Source organism: Coffea eugenioides, chromosome 11 (genome assembly GCF_003713205.1).
Source record: "Coffea eugenioides isolate CCC68of chromosome 11, Ceug_1.0, whole genome shotgun sequence".
Lineage (NCBI taxonomy): Eukaryota > Viridiplantae > Streptophyta > Magnoliopsida > Gentianales > Rubiaceae > Coffea > Coffea eugenioides.
Window position 1 is genome coordinate 15,379,522 of NC_040045.1, and position 13,943 is coordinate 15,393,464.

The following is a 13,943-nucleotide window of genomic DNA, read 5'->3' on the forward strand; positions in this document are numbered from 1 at the left end:
AGGAAATTATGAAGTGAGAGGAATGGAATTTCTACCACCTTTTATGCAGAAACACAGGGGAGAAGCCTGGCATCACCATACGTAGCTAGTTTTCCTTCTTGCAACAAGTTTTCTCTCTAGTTAAGAGTTCTTAGAGAAGCATTTGGTTTTTCACTTGTAACCATCTTGTACAAGAACATAGCAGGAATTGGAGAGCTTTACCTTCAATTGGCTAAGCTTTCTTTTACCTTTCTTATACTTGTACTTCATGATGTTTTGCATTAATAAACTTGTGAGTTTGATTGTTAAATCATTCATGAGTAGCTAATTTCCTTTATCTAGGGAGTAGATGAAGCTTATGGCCAAATGATATGAAGTGATTGTGATTTATGCTTGTTATGTCTTGTATTAACTTATCTACTTGTGTATGTTGGATTACTTGTTGTTGCTTGATCACCAATAGCAGGTTTATAGTTGTTTTTACTCATTGAGAAATGGTAAAAATAATGGAATGACATAAGTAGAGCTTGAGTAGTATATTCATGAGAATAGAAATACATTCAAGTGGATAAAATCTATATTTCAGGTATGCACAAAACAGATTTAGTATTTTCCAAGAGATTAGGAAAAACTAATATGTTTTAACCCATTATTATCATGAAAATGTGATTTTGGTATTGTTGGAAATGAATCCTTGGTTAAACAAGAGCAGTAACAAGTGTTAAATTCATTCGTTTTAGATCTTTTGTGTTATATGTGGAATCTACATCCCTAGATCTTAATATTTAGTGAATTCTACTTCTATTGTGAAATTGCATTTATCTATTTAAGAATTTTTGTAGTTGAATTAAAATCTGAAGTTTCTGCTCAAATTAATTGTAAGTCTAAATAATAGAGTAAATTAGTATCTAATAATTGTTTTAATTGCTCCTCGTGGGATCGACCCGATACACATCTTGTACTACAATTGCGACCTGTATACTTGCAGTCCAACGGGTGTAAATTCGGAATTAAACTTGCACTTAAAGTAAAAACCCGTCAAGTTTTTGGCGCCGTTGCCGGGGAGCGGCAATATTAGAGCCTAATCATCTTTATTAATTTAGACAGCTTTATTTTTTAGATTATATTTAATCTTATATTGTAATCAGTTTTTTTTTTTTTACCATTGAAGTTGCATAATATCCCTTATTTCTGTTTGTAGTGTATGCACCGGGAGTCTCGAGAAGTCGCACCTTTCGATCCAGAAATTGAGAGGACACTACGTAGACAAAGGAGGCACACACAACAGCAGGAGGAGCAAGAGATTTGGCAACCGATAGAGGAAATTTTGATAGAACTACCATTTGAAGAAGAAATGGCTGAAAATGAAGCAAATAGGCGAGTTCTACGAGATTTTGCTCTACCGGGAACACAAGGATCTCAAACAAGCATAGTAAGGCCTACGGTAAATGCTAACAACTTTGAGATTAAGCCATCACTTATCCAAATGGTTCAACAATCTCAATTTGGAGGTAATGCTGTAGAAGATCCTAACTCACACTTAGCTACATTCTTAGAAATATGTGATACAATTAAAATGAATGGAGTTAGTGATGATGCTATAAGGTTACGGTTGTTCCCATTTTCATTAAGAGATAAGGCAAAAATGTGGTTACACTCTCATGCTCCTAACACTTTTACCACATGGGATGATTTATCAAGGGCATTTTTGAATAAGTATTTTCCACCAGGAAAGACTGCTAAGCTTAGAATGGATATCACTAGTTTTAGTCAATTGGAGGGAGAATCATTATATGAGGCATGGGAAAGGTTTAGAGATTTGCTTCGGAAATGTCCACATCATGGACTGCCGGAATGGTTAATCATACAAACCTTTTATAATGGTTTATCTTTCTCCACTAAAACTATTATTGATGCAGCCGCAGGTGGAGCTTTAATGGGTAAATCACCCCAAGAAGCTCAGAATTTGATAGAAGAAATGGCCGCAAATAACTACCAATGGGCCAATGAAAGAGGTAATACGAGACGTCACGCAGGTATGATAGAAATGGACACTCTCAATATGCTGAGTGCTCAAATGAATAATGTGATGAAATTGCTAAGTGAACAAGGTGGAGTTGGTCCAAGTTCATCTAATGCACACGTAGCTTGTTGCTCTTTCTGTGGAGGTGAACATGATATTAATGAGTGTGTTGATTCTGAGCAGGTACAATTTGTCAATAATTACAACCGAAATGCTCCAAATAATCCCTATTCGAATACTTACAATCCGGGGTGGAGAAATCATCCAAACTTTGGATGGAAAGATCAAGGCAATCAACAAAGGCCAACCAATCCGCCGGGATTTCAACCAAGGCAACCACAGGCTGAAACTAAACCAAGTTGGGAGATCGCGGTGGAAAAACTTGCTAAGGTGACTTCGGATAGATTCGAGCGAGTTGAGGGGCGGTTGGACCAATTAGCTGGGATGTACAGAAACTTGGAGGTTCAAATTGGTCAAATTGCCAATGTGATCAACAATAGAAACCCTGGTGAATTACCAAGTAAAACCGAAGTGAATCCGAGAGAGCAGGTCAATGCAATCATTCTTAGAAGCGGTAAAACGGTTGAGGGATTCGATTTTGAAAATTCAGGTGGTGAAAAAGACAAGAAGCAAGCAATTGAAGGGGAGCAAGAAAGTCAAAATGATCATGTTATCATTGATATTGATGCACTTCATCCCAAATTAAATTCTAATGTGATACCTTTTCCTCACAGGTTGAGAAGAAAAATGGACAGGATCGGGAGTTTGAAAAGTTCTTCAAAATGTTTAAACAATTGCACATTAACATTCCTTTCATTGATGCTATAACACAGATTCCCTCTTATGCACGTTTCTTGAAAGACATCATGTCAAAGAAGAGAAAAATTGTAGATAATGAGATGATAGCATTAACGGAAGAGTGTAGTGCATTGATTAAGAATAAACTCCCTCCTAAATTGAAAGATCCGGGAAGTTTTTCTATTCCTTGCACTATTGGTCAATTGCATTTTTCTAATGCTTTATGTGATTTAGGTGCAAGTGTGTCACTTATGCCGTTATCGGTTGCCCGGAGATTGGGACTTCAGGAGCTAAAAGCTACCAATATTACATTGCAATTGGCGGATCGGTCAATCACACGTCCCATGGGTATTTTGGAAAATGTGCTCATAAAGGTAAGACAATCTATAATACCTGTGGATTTTGTTGTCTTAGATATTGAAGAAGATGTGAGAATGCCAATTATTCTAGGACGACCGTTTTTAGCCACTGCACGAACTATAATTGATGTAGAAAAAGGTAAGCTTATATTACGGGTTAATGGTGAGGAATTGGAATTCAATTTGGATAATAAAGAAGGGAGTATAGAGCCTACTGCTCTTGTGTCTAATATGCCATATGATGAAAAGGTTAACCAAGAAAGGACCGAAGAAGTTAAATTTATAAATGTCCTTGGTACTAACTTTCATGGTGTAGGAACAAAGGAGGAGAAGATAAGGATGGAAGTTGGCTTAATAAATTCGCCATTCCATGAAGAAAATGGTGAAAAGTTGAGCCAATTCAGAAAAGACAAGCAAAATCCACTCCAAGGTGAAGTTGAGCCTCTCTATGACAAGTCTAATATTCCTCCTTGGCATTTGAGGAAATTGGACTATGAAGATCAATGCATGGTTCACCACATGGTGGATTGGTTCGGGAGTTTCGACCCATGGGGAGAAAATCTCTCTCTAATGCTCTAAAGTGATTCAACTTTTTCAGTCGAGCCAACGACTATAAACAAAAGCGCTAATTGGGAGGCAACCCAATATTTAGGTTATATTTGTTAACTTGGTGTGATTTTGTGGTTTGAATCAATGTTTTAGCTAAATTGTTGTTTTTGTAATGTAGGGTTGGCAATTGAAGGCAAGGAGGACCAATTGAGTACAAAAAAGGCGAACTTTGATCAAACAACTCAACCCCTCGATTTGCGTTAAAGGTGTTTTTGATTCATTATAAAGGGGTAAAATGCATGTTTTTAATATTTTACATTTGTTCCAGTCATTAAAATTGGCAAACAAATGATCTATGATGCATTTTGAGTCATTGGGGTACCTTTTGTAATTTTTCAAAAGTTGAAATTCTGCTAAAAATCGAAGCAGAAAACGCGTTTTCCAAGAAAACGTGACTACAAGTCGCGTTTCTCAGAATCGCGTTTTCAATTCTGCGCCTGCAGAACAGAAAACGCGCCTTTAAAACGCGACTTGAAGTCGCGTTTTGGAGGAAGTCGCGTTTTCTCGCCTGAGCAAAACTGGAAAACGCGACACAGATAAACGCGACTTTAAGTCGCGTTTTCATACGTAACCGCGTTTTCAATTCTGCGAGATTTGTGCAGAAAACGCGTCTTTAAAAACGCGCGTTGAAGGCGCGTTTTTAGTCGCGTTTTCGGTTCACTTTTCTGCTTCAAAAACGCGATTTCCAGAACATTTCTTCACTTTTCCATTTTTTCAGCCGCGTTTTTCCTTTTTCCTTCTACCCAACTCACAAATCTTCATTTTTACTCCATAATCGTCTAAGCCGAATTGAAGATCATTTGGGCATTCATCCACCGCCCAATCATGATGCAGAGGATGACGATGATGCCGAGGGGGATGACTAACTTGACACACTGCAGAAGCTATCTTTAGTTGATGAACTTGCTTGCCTAATTATCTTAACTTGCGGAACTTAAGATGTTTAACTTCATTTTATTTTTCTGTTTTCTATGTGGTAGGTACTTGTATTTTGACAGTGGTTCGTGATTAGTGGCTGATAAGGATCTCAGCCATTGACTTGGGGAGTACTTCTTTCTTTTCTTTTCTTCTTTTGTTTCATTTCTTCCCTACACATTGAGGACAATGTGTAATTTAAGTGTGGGGGGAGAAATATGTATGATACTTGTGGTTTTAGTTGTGTTTGATATAATTCTTGTGCTTAAATGGTGTTTCTTGTAGTTGCTGGCAGGGAGTTTTAGTCCACTTTTAAGGGGAGACTCTGTTAAAATTTTTCCAAAATCTTATACATATATATGTTATTAACTATAACAAATAAATAAAATTTTGTCACTTATCCTTTTGAAATAAATATATGCGGTTTTGATACTTCTTTTCTCATGAAATTTGGAAATGATTTTTATGTGATTATAATTTTTACATCTATAGGAAAGTATATCTAGTAAAGTGGAGAAAATTATGCCTACATTTTGTATATTTGATGAAAATTCTTCTTTTTATCTAATTTTATAAGATAAGAAATTAATATGGTTAATAAGTGTCATACTCTTCTCATGATTACTCTTAGAGGGAATTTTATTATATATATATATATATTGAAAAAAAAAAGGGGTTATTCTACTCCAATGATTCTCATACCGAGTAACCGGGGGTTGGCATCTACAAATGTCGACATTCGCGTAAAAAGGTACTTGAATTAAGAGTATGCAAAGCAACTTGAGTATGTGAAATGTTGAGTAACCGGGGATCTGCATCTAAAAATGTTGATCTTCGCGTCAAAAGGCATTTTTCACAACTTAAGTAATATTTAACCCTTAAAATATATTAAAAAAAAAAATAATAATAATAAATAAATAAATAAAAAGTAAATTAAATCCCTCTTTAAGAAAAATAAGAAGTTGATCATGAGATTAGTTAGCATCTTTATTGACTATAGGAGTTGCTTGCTTGCGAAATTTGATAAAAATAAGAAGTTGAGTTGAATTGGTAAAATTATGGTATACTTGGCTCTTCTTTGCTTGATATTATGAGTACTTGAACTTAATGGAAAGATCACATAAGGGTTATTTACCTTGATTCAAGGAAATAGAGTTGAAATACTACATATGTTTATTTTCAATTTTTTTGGATCATTGATGGTTAGAATTTTATATTGCTTGAGGACAAGCAATGATTCAAGTGTGGGGGTATTTGATAAGAGTTTATTTTACGTATTTTTAAGTGCATTTTATTAGTTAAATTTGAGTTGATTATTTAGTTTTATAAATAAAATAAAGAGGTTTTTGGTAAAATTATATATTTTTGGTAAAAGTGGATAATATTGCATTTCTATTGATTTTAATGGTAAAAACTTCATTTTTATGCAGGAATGATGATTCAATCACCAAAGGATGTCAAATGAGGTAAAAAATAGAGATTTGGTGATGAATTCAAGTGGCAACAAGAAGAATGAAGTGAAAAACATTCAAGTGAGGAAATGCAATACAAGTTAGTTTTGACACTCTTCAATATTTTGACCATATCGGGAGCTACACTTATCGGATTGAGGTGATCTTTATACCATTTTAAAGCTAAGAAAGAGACCTACAATTCGTATGAAGGCATCGAAATCCATTTCTGCCATCTTCATGGGCAAAACGTTGGAATACAGAAGCTGCATTCTGTGGTCGGAAGTTAAAACAGAGGTTTGAACAGGTGACATTATTTCGATCATATCTCAGGTTACAAAGCTCCGATTTGGATGATTCTTGAAGCATTGGAAAGCTAACTCAAAGGGCTACAACTTTTGTGTTTTGCACAAAAGCTAGTTTGGCCTTTATCATGGAGAAAATCTCAGTTGAAATAAGGCCAGAGTGAAAACGCGAGTAGACAAAACGCGAGTTTATGCCGCGTTTTGTGTAGGCGCGTTTTATAGCCGAAATTCTGCAATTTGACTCAGTCAATTCTCTTGTGTTCATACCACTTTCCAGCTATAAGATGCAAGGGAATTCGGTGCACATGCTTCTGCAATAAAAGAGAAGACCAAATGAGTGTGGACAAAAAGGAAACATCATATCTTTGACTTCTTTTTACAAAATCTGAGTGGAGGAAATTATGAAGTGAGAGGAATGGAATTTCTACCACCTTTTATGCAGAAACACAGGGGAGAAGCCTGGCATCACCATACGTAGCTAGTTTTCCTTCTTGCAACAAGTTTTCTCTCTAGTTAAGAGTTCTTAGAGAAGCATTTGGTTTTTCACTTGTAACCATCTTGTACAAGAACATAGCAGGAATTGGAGAGCTTTACCTTCAATTGGCTAAGCTTTCTTTTACCTTTCTTATACTTGTACTTCATGATGTTTTGCATTAATAAACTTGTGAGTTTGATTGTTAAATCATTCATGAGTAGCTAATTTCCTTTATCTAGGGAGTAGATGAAGCTTATGGCCAAATGATATGAAGTGATTGTGATTTATGCTTGTTATGTCTTGTATTAACTTATCTACTTGTGTATGTTGGATTACTTGTTGTTGCTTGATCACCAATAGCAGGTTTATAGTTGTTCTTACTCATTGAGAAATGGTAAAAATAATGGAATGACATAAGTAGAGCTTGAGTAGTATATTCATGAGAATAGAAATACATTCAAGTGGATAAAATCTATATTTCAGGTATGCACAAAACAGATTTAGTATTTTCCAAGAGATTAGGAAAAACTAATCTGTTTTAACCCATTATTATCATGAAAATGTGATTTTGGTATTGTTGGAAATGAATCCTTGGTTAAACAAGAGCAGTAACAAGTGTTAAATTCATTCGTTTTATATCTTTTGTGTTATATGTGGAATCTACATCCCTAGATCTTAATATTTAGTGAATTCTACTTCTATTGTGAAATTGCATTTATCTATTTAAGAATTTTTGTAGTTGAATTAAATTCTAAAGTTTCTGCTCAAATTAATTGTAAGTCTAAATAATAGAGTAAATTAGTATCTAATAATTGTTTTAATTGCTCCTCGTGGGATCGACCCGATACACATCTTGTACTACAATTGCGACCTGTATACTTGCAGTCCAACGGGTGTAAATTCGGAATTAAACTTGCACTTAAAGTAAAAACCCGTCAAGTTTTTGGCGCCGTTGCCGGGGAGCGGCAATATTAGAGCCTAATCATCTTTATTAATTTAGACAGCTTTATTTTTTAGATTATATTTAATCTTATATTGTAATCAGTTTTTTTTTTTTTACCATTGAAGTTGCATAATATCCCTTATTTCTGTTTGTAGTGTATGCACCGGGAGTCTCGAGAAGTCGCACCTTTCGATCCAGAAATTGAGAGGACACTACGTAGACAAAGGAGGCACACACAACAGCAGGAGGAGCAAGAGATTTGGCAACCGATAGAGGAAATTTTGATAGAACTACCATTTGAAGAAGAAATGGCTGAAAATGAAGCAAATAGGCGAGTTCTACGAGATTTTGCTCTACCGGGAACACAAGGATCTCAAACAAGCATAGTAAGGCCTACGGTAAATGCTAACAACTTTGAGATTAAGCCATCACTTATCCAAATGGTTCAACAATCTCAATTTGGAGGTAATGCTGTAGAAGATCCTAACTCACACTTAGCTACATTCTTAGAAATATGTGATACAATTAAAATGAATGGAGTTAGTGATGATGCTATAAGGTTACGGTTGTTCCCATTTTCATTAAGAGATAAGGTAAAAATGTGGTTACACTCTCATGCTCCTAACACTTTTACCACATGGGATGATTTATCAAGGGCATTTTTGAATAAGTATTTTCCACCAGGAAAGACTGCTAAGCTTAGAATGGATATCACTAGTTTTAGTCAATTGGAGGGAGAATCATTATATGAGGCATGGGAAAGGTTTAGAGATTTGCTTCGGAAATGTCCACATCATGGACTGCCGGAATGGTTAATCATACAAACCTTTTATAATGGTTTATCTTTCTCCACTAAAACTATTATTGATGCAGCCGCAGGTGGAGCTTTAATGGGTAAATCACCCCAAGAAGCTCAGAATTTGATAGAAGAAATGGCCGCAAAGAACTACCAATGGGCCAATGAAAGAGTAATACGAACGTCACGCAGGTATATAGAAAGACACCTCTCAATTATGCTGGTCTCAAATAATAATGTGATGAAATTGCTAGCCTGGAAAGCAGGTTTGATGAAAGGTGTGAAATAACCTGAGATTGCATCATTTTGAAATTATCTCTAATTTTGAACGAAACCGAGGAAATTTGCCCCAGTTTGATTGGATTTTCTCTTTCTTTGCATTTTCATTGCATATTTCTCACTTTTGCATTTTTCGTCAAAACTAAATTTGCCCCAGTGTGGGGTTCCTTCTTTTCCATTTTTTTCTTTTTTTTTCCAAAAATAAATTTGCCCCAGTGTAGGGCTTTCCCTTTCTGATCATCTCTTTTCAAAATGAATTTGCCCCAGTGTGGGGTTTGCAATCCTCAGGGGCTGCCAAACGAAAAAATTATTGTTCTGATAGCTCAAAAGGGACGACTAGGGATGAAATGTTTTGATTGGAAAGGAAGATGGCCTGACTTTTGCCTCGTCTCTTGCATGATTTCCTAGAAGGAATTTGCATAATCAAATAAAGAATTTCTTACACATGTCTGAGTTGATAGGTTGAGAGAATGTCTGTCTATCCATGAATGCCCCGCCAGGTAATACCTTTTGAACACCCAATAAGCTTTGTCAATTTGAAGCAATTTTTGCCTTTGACTTCATCTTTCGTTAGCAAAATCACTTTAGCACTTTGTTCCCTCCTTCAAAGGATCGGTGGCGGACCTTTTTGTTATGAACACAGGCCATGGGTCTTGGCAACATTTGGCCATGGCACATAGCATCCAACTATTTCTCATCAATCAAAATCAATCATTGATGACGCTGCTTTAACCCATCAGCTTCCAACCTGGCAGGAAAGGGATTTTTCAATGAAGAATTTCTCAATGAAGGGTTTTCTCAATGAAGGCTTTCTCAATGAAGGTTTTCTCTCAAAAGAAGAGGTTTTTCAATGAAGAGCTTCATCAGATTCCAGAACAGTGATATTCAAAGGATCAAATAATTTCATCTTTGGCCATCTAAAAGAATTAAAAAAAATTCATGACAATGATTAAATAAACAAATAAAACCAATTGTGCATTTCATGAAACTCCAAATCAAAGCGAAAACAAGACAAAACTCAATTTGCAAAAGGCGCTTTCATTAAGCTATTCACACATGCAAGAAAAAGTTTTTGTGAACTTTAGCAAATGACAACCCCTAAATTTATCGAAATTATCTTCGAGGGGGAAGATAGTCAGCCATTCAACTTGTGCAGAGCTCCTTTAGGATTTTCAAATTTCGTCATTGGAGGTGGATGCCTCGAAGGTGTCCTGGTGTTCAGGAAAAGGATTTGTACTTATGATCGGCCCTTGTTCACCTCTTTTCCTTAGCACTATTTCTCCTGCCTCGATCATGTCTTGGACTTTGTGCTTAAGTGCCCTGCAATCGGCGGTTGAGTGGCCAGGTACTCCCGAATGATAGGCACAAATAACATGTGGATTGTACCCAGCAGGCATGCCATGAAGGTAAGTTGGAGGGGGAATCACGCCTATTTTGTTGGCAACCTTCAATTGCTCATACAATTGGTCCAAAGGCCTGCCTAGGTTGGCGAAGGTTCGGGTACGGCTTTGATTGTAGGTTTCAGTGGGTCGGGGATAGTTGTAGATGGGTCTATTTGGTGGGGGAAATCTTTGGTGGTAAGGAGGTCGAGGACGAGTTTGTTGAAAGCTTGGTTGAGATATTTGGAAAGGGGTTGTAGGCGGGTTGGCATAATTTGGGCGAGGTCGAGGATGAGTGGTATTGGTGTGATAAACGGGATGATGGTTTGAATGGTAAGGGTTTGAGTAGGTAGGGTATTGTCGAGGTCTGGGTCTTGGGACAGGGTTTCGATCCCAGACAAAAGCAGTTTCCCCCTCTTGCTTTTTGAATTGCTGCTTCTTTCCATTACTACCTTGGCTTTGCAAAGCTTCCACTTGAGTTTTCAGGGTAGACACATTAACAATCTTTCCAGCCTTTACGAAATCATCATATTCTTCAAGCTTGTTGACAATAGCGGCAAACGAGCATCCAGTCATGCGGAAAATTTCTTCAAAGTACGGCGGATCCTGTGCCTTAATGAAGGTGCGTATGATTTCGTCCTCAGTCATTGGTGGCTCAACTTTTGCAGCTATTTTTCTCCACCTCTTGGCATAAGTCTTGTGGTCCTCAGAGGGTTTTCTTTTTGTTCCTTCTAACGTGGTTCGCGTCGGAGCCAGCTCGCAGTTGTACTCATATTGCCTTACAAAAGCATTGGACAAGTCAATCCAGGTTTTTACTTCTTCGGACTTCAAATTTGAGTACCAGTCGAGGGCATCCCCCTCCAGACTTTCCGGGAACAACCTTAGAGGCAGGTTCTCGTCATCTACAGGCTTTCCCAACTTGTTAGCAAATAATCGGAGGTGTGTCTTGGGATTACCCGTCCCATCGTACTTGTTAAATTTAGGGGTTTTGAAACCTTCAGGCAATTTCACATTGGGAAAAAGGCAAAGTTCATCGTAATCCAGGACTCCTTGCTTGTTCAACCCCTGACTCTTCCTCATAAACTCATCAAAATGATCAAAGCGTTTGAGCAGCTTTATATCAACGGGAGCAGAAGATTCCCCCATTTCTGCCTTGGTTTGAACAATATGGTCCGGCAGGAATGGCTCAGCAGCAGGGTAATAAAAGGTATGTGGCTCAGGTGGTATATTTGAAGTGATTTGGGGTGGTGGACCTCGCGTGTGAGTAAGAAAAAATGAAGGATGAGGAGGGTAAGTGTATGGCAAATTTGTGGTGGGATAGGTGAAAGTTTCTTCGGGTGCAATAGGAAATGATGGAGTAACAGTGGCATGGGCCGAAGGTAGGACAAACGGCTCTTGCTCAGGCTGTCTGGCGGGTACAGGTTCGGATTGAACTCCGCTGCTAATTAGCTCATCACTCAACTTCCTTTGGGCGGCCATCTCAGACGCCATCTCTCCGAACTTGGTAAGCATCTCAGTCAACTGAATCCCCAAACTTGCAGTCTCGGATTGAGCGGTAGTAGCAGACCTATCTGACTGTTCCGGTTGTGAACTCATGTTTACACGACTCCTCTGGGCTTGACTACGGGACCGCGTTATGATGGGGCTTCGACGAGAAGCTATATTTAAATATTACCTGAGAATTTTGAAAGGAATTGCCTTTAGGTTCAACCCTCGCTTAATTATTCCAAAGAAAATAAAGAAAAGGAAAAGGAAAAGGCAAGAGTTAGTAGATATCCAGAAAATTCGGATGCATGTCCTATGGGGGAGCCCTTTTTATGCCAAGGGTAGGCCTAGCATGAAAATGCGATCCTCTAGGGTAAGCACTATACCATACCTGACGGATCTGATCAACTCATTGAGTGAAAAATAATTTGAAAAATTTGGCCATTGGAGTGACGAGAGATTTGTCAAAATGAGGACAACGTCCGAATAGATTGATCACCTTTGATTTGCAAAACGCATGGGTTTGACCTTGACGAACTCCTATCGAAGAGATCGGAATTTGTTGATAAAATTTCTTAGTGAATTACGGGTCAAAACCCTAATTGATCAAGTGATTGGATGCAATGGACGGTTTTTCTCGAAATCGACTAGATTTCCCAATTTGGAATTTGACAATGAAACCCTAATAGGGCAAATGGGTTGAATGAAATTGACAATTTATTTAAAATCGACCGAATTACCCTAAAAAGGGAAACAGGTCAAATGAATTGAATGAAATTTATCCAAAAATTAATCAAATCACCCTAACAAGGGTAAATCGATCAAATAGATTGAACGAAACTTGATCTATTCAAAATCGGCTCGGTTGCCCTAAAAATGGGTAAATTGGGCAAAAGACCCTAAAAAGGGTAATTTGGTCAATTGAATTGACAATTTATTCAAAAGCGACCGAATGACCCTAAAAAGGGTAAATTGGTCAAAAGATTTGATGATTTATTCAAAATCGACCGAATGACCCTAAAAAGGGTAAATTGGTCAAATGAATTGATAATTTATTCAAAAATCGACCGGATGACCCTAAAAAGGGTAAATTGATCAAAGGAATGGTTTATTTAAAATCGATCATGAATTGACAAAATGGATTGATCGAATCGGCCGGCCATTGGTGGTTTCAGAAAATCAGTCTATGAGCCTTCTAAAAATCAAATTTTGGCCTCAATTTATTTATCATCTCAATAGGAGGAATCATTTGTGAATTTCTTCAAATTAATGTCCTTCACGCAAGGGATTTTTACCAATTTTTGATAAAATGGCCAAAAAGTAATTATCAGATGCTCATATTCCAAAGATCACTCTATAAAAATGATCAGATCCTACCTTACCTTGTGCACTACCCCTTTGGATGGTACAAAATGTAAACGTGCAAGTCTCACTGGATTAAGTATCCGAGACACAAGGTGGCTTATTCCTAAACACGGGATTCCCTATGTGGCATTCCCTTTCTATGGTTTATGCATGATGCCATTTATTAAAGCAGTAAAATATGCAATTCGAAATGAAACGTGACCTAAGGAACCCTTTATTTGCCGGGGTAAGCCTAAAATGGTATGACATTATTAATTTATGAACAAGATATGCCACAATTTTTAAACGTGCAATAGCCTATCTACAAGGGCAGGTCCTAAAAGAAGGTCATGCCAGACCTCTTATGTCCTAACGTTTGTGAATGCAAAAGACAAGAGACAAGAAAACGTGAGTTTAACATATAATCACATAACACATTGGACAATTAGATAATATAAAAGGCAATAAAGATAAATAAGGAAAGAGGGTTGGGACCCCTCCCCTCGTGAATAGTGTCCCTAGTTTAGGATAAGGCCGACTCTACCCTAGGCAATCTAATATGGATGCATGAGGTTGGGGTTCGCTAATACATCTAGACTCGATAAGCTCAGGTCCCCGAGCCTTCAGACTTAGAAACCAAGGGTCATCAATCCCAAGATTCTTTGTCGGTGGCTCGAGCGATTCCCCAAACACCGCTACGCACACATCGTGTCACGGCTACGTGTTTGAGTGAATCTCTCAAAACCTCAATCTTCGACCAAAAGCTAAAGGCTATCAACCAATAGCTTTAAGCGGAAGATTGA

The 13,943-nt window shown here is 37.4% G+C and overlaps 2 non-coding genes across 2 annotated transcripts; both read right to left on the bottom strand.

The window, feature by feature from the left end:
- Window positions 1-1,720: 1,720 nt before the first annotated feature.
- LOC113754637 lies at window positions 1,721-1,827 on the bottom strand. Its single transcript, XR_003465316.1, has one exon. It is a non-coding gene; the product is annotated as a small nucleolar RNA R71 (small nucleolar RNA).
- Window positions 1,828-8,552: 6,725 nt separating this feature from the next.
- On the bottom strand, window positions 8,553-8,659 carry LOC113754638. The gene has a single exon (XR_003465317.1). It is a non-coding gene; the product is annotated as a small nucleolar RNA R71 (small nucleolar RNA).
- Window positions 8,660-13,943: the final 5,284 nt, after the last annotated feature.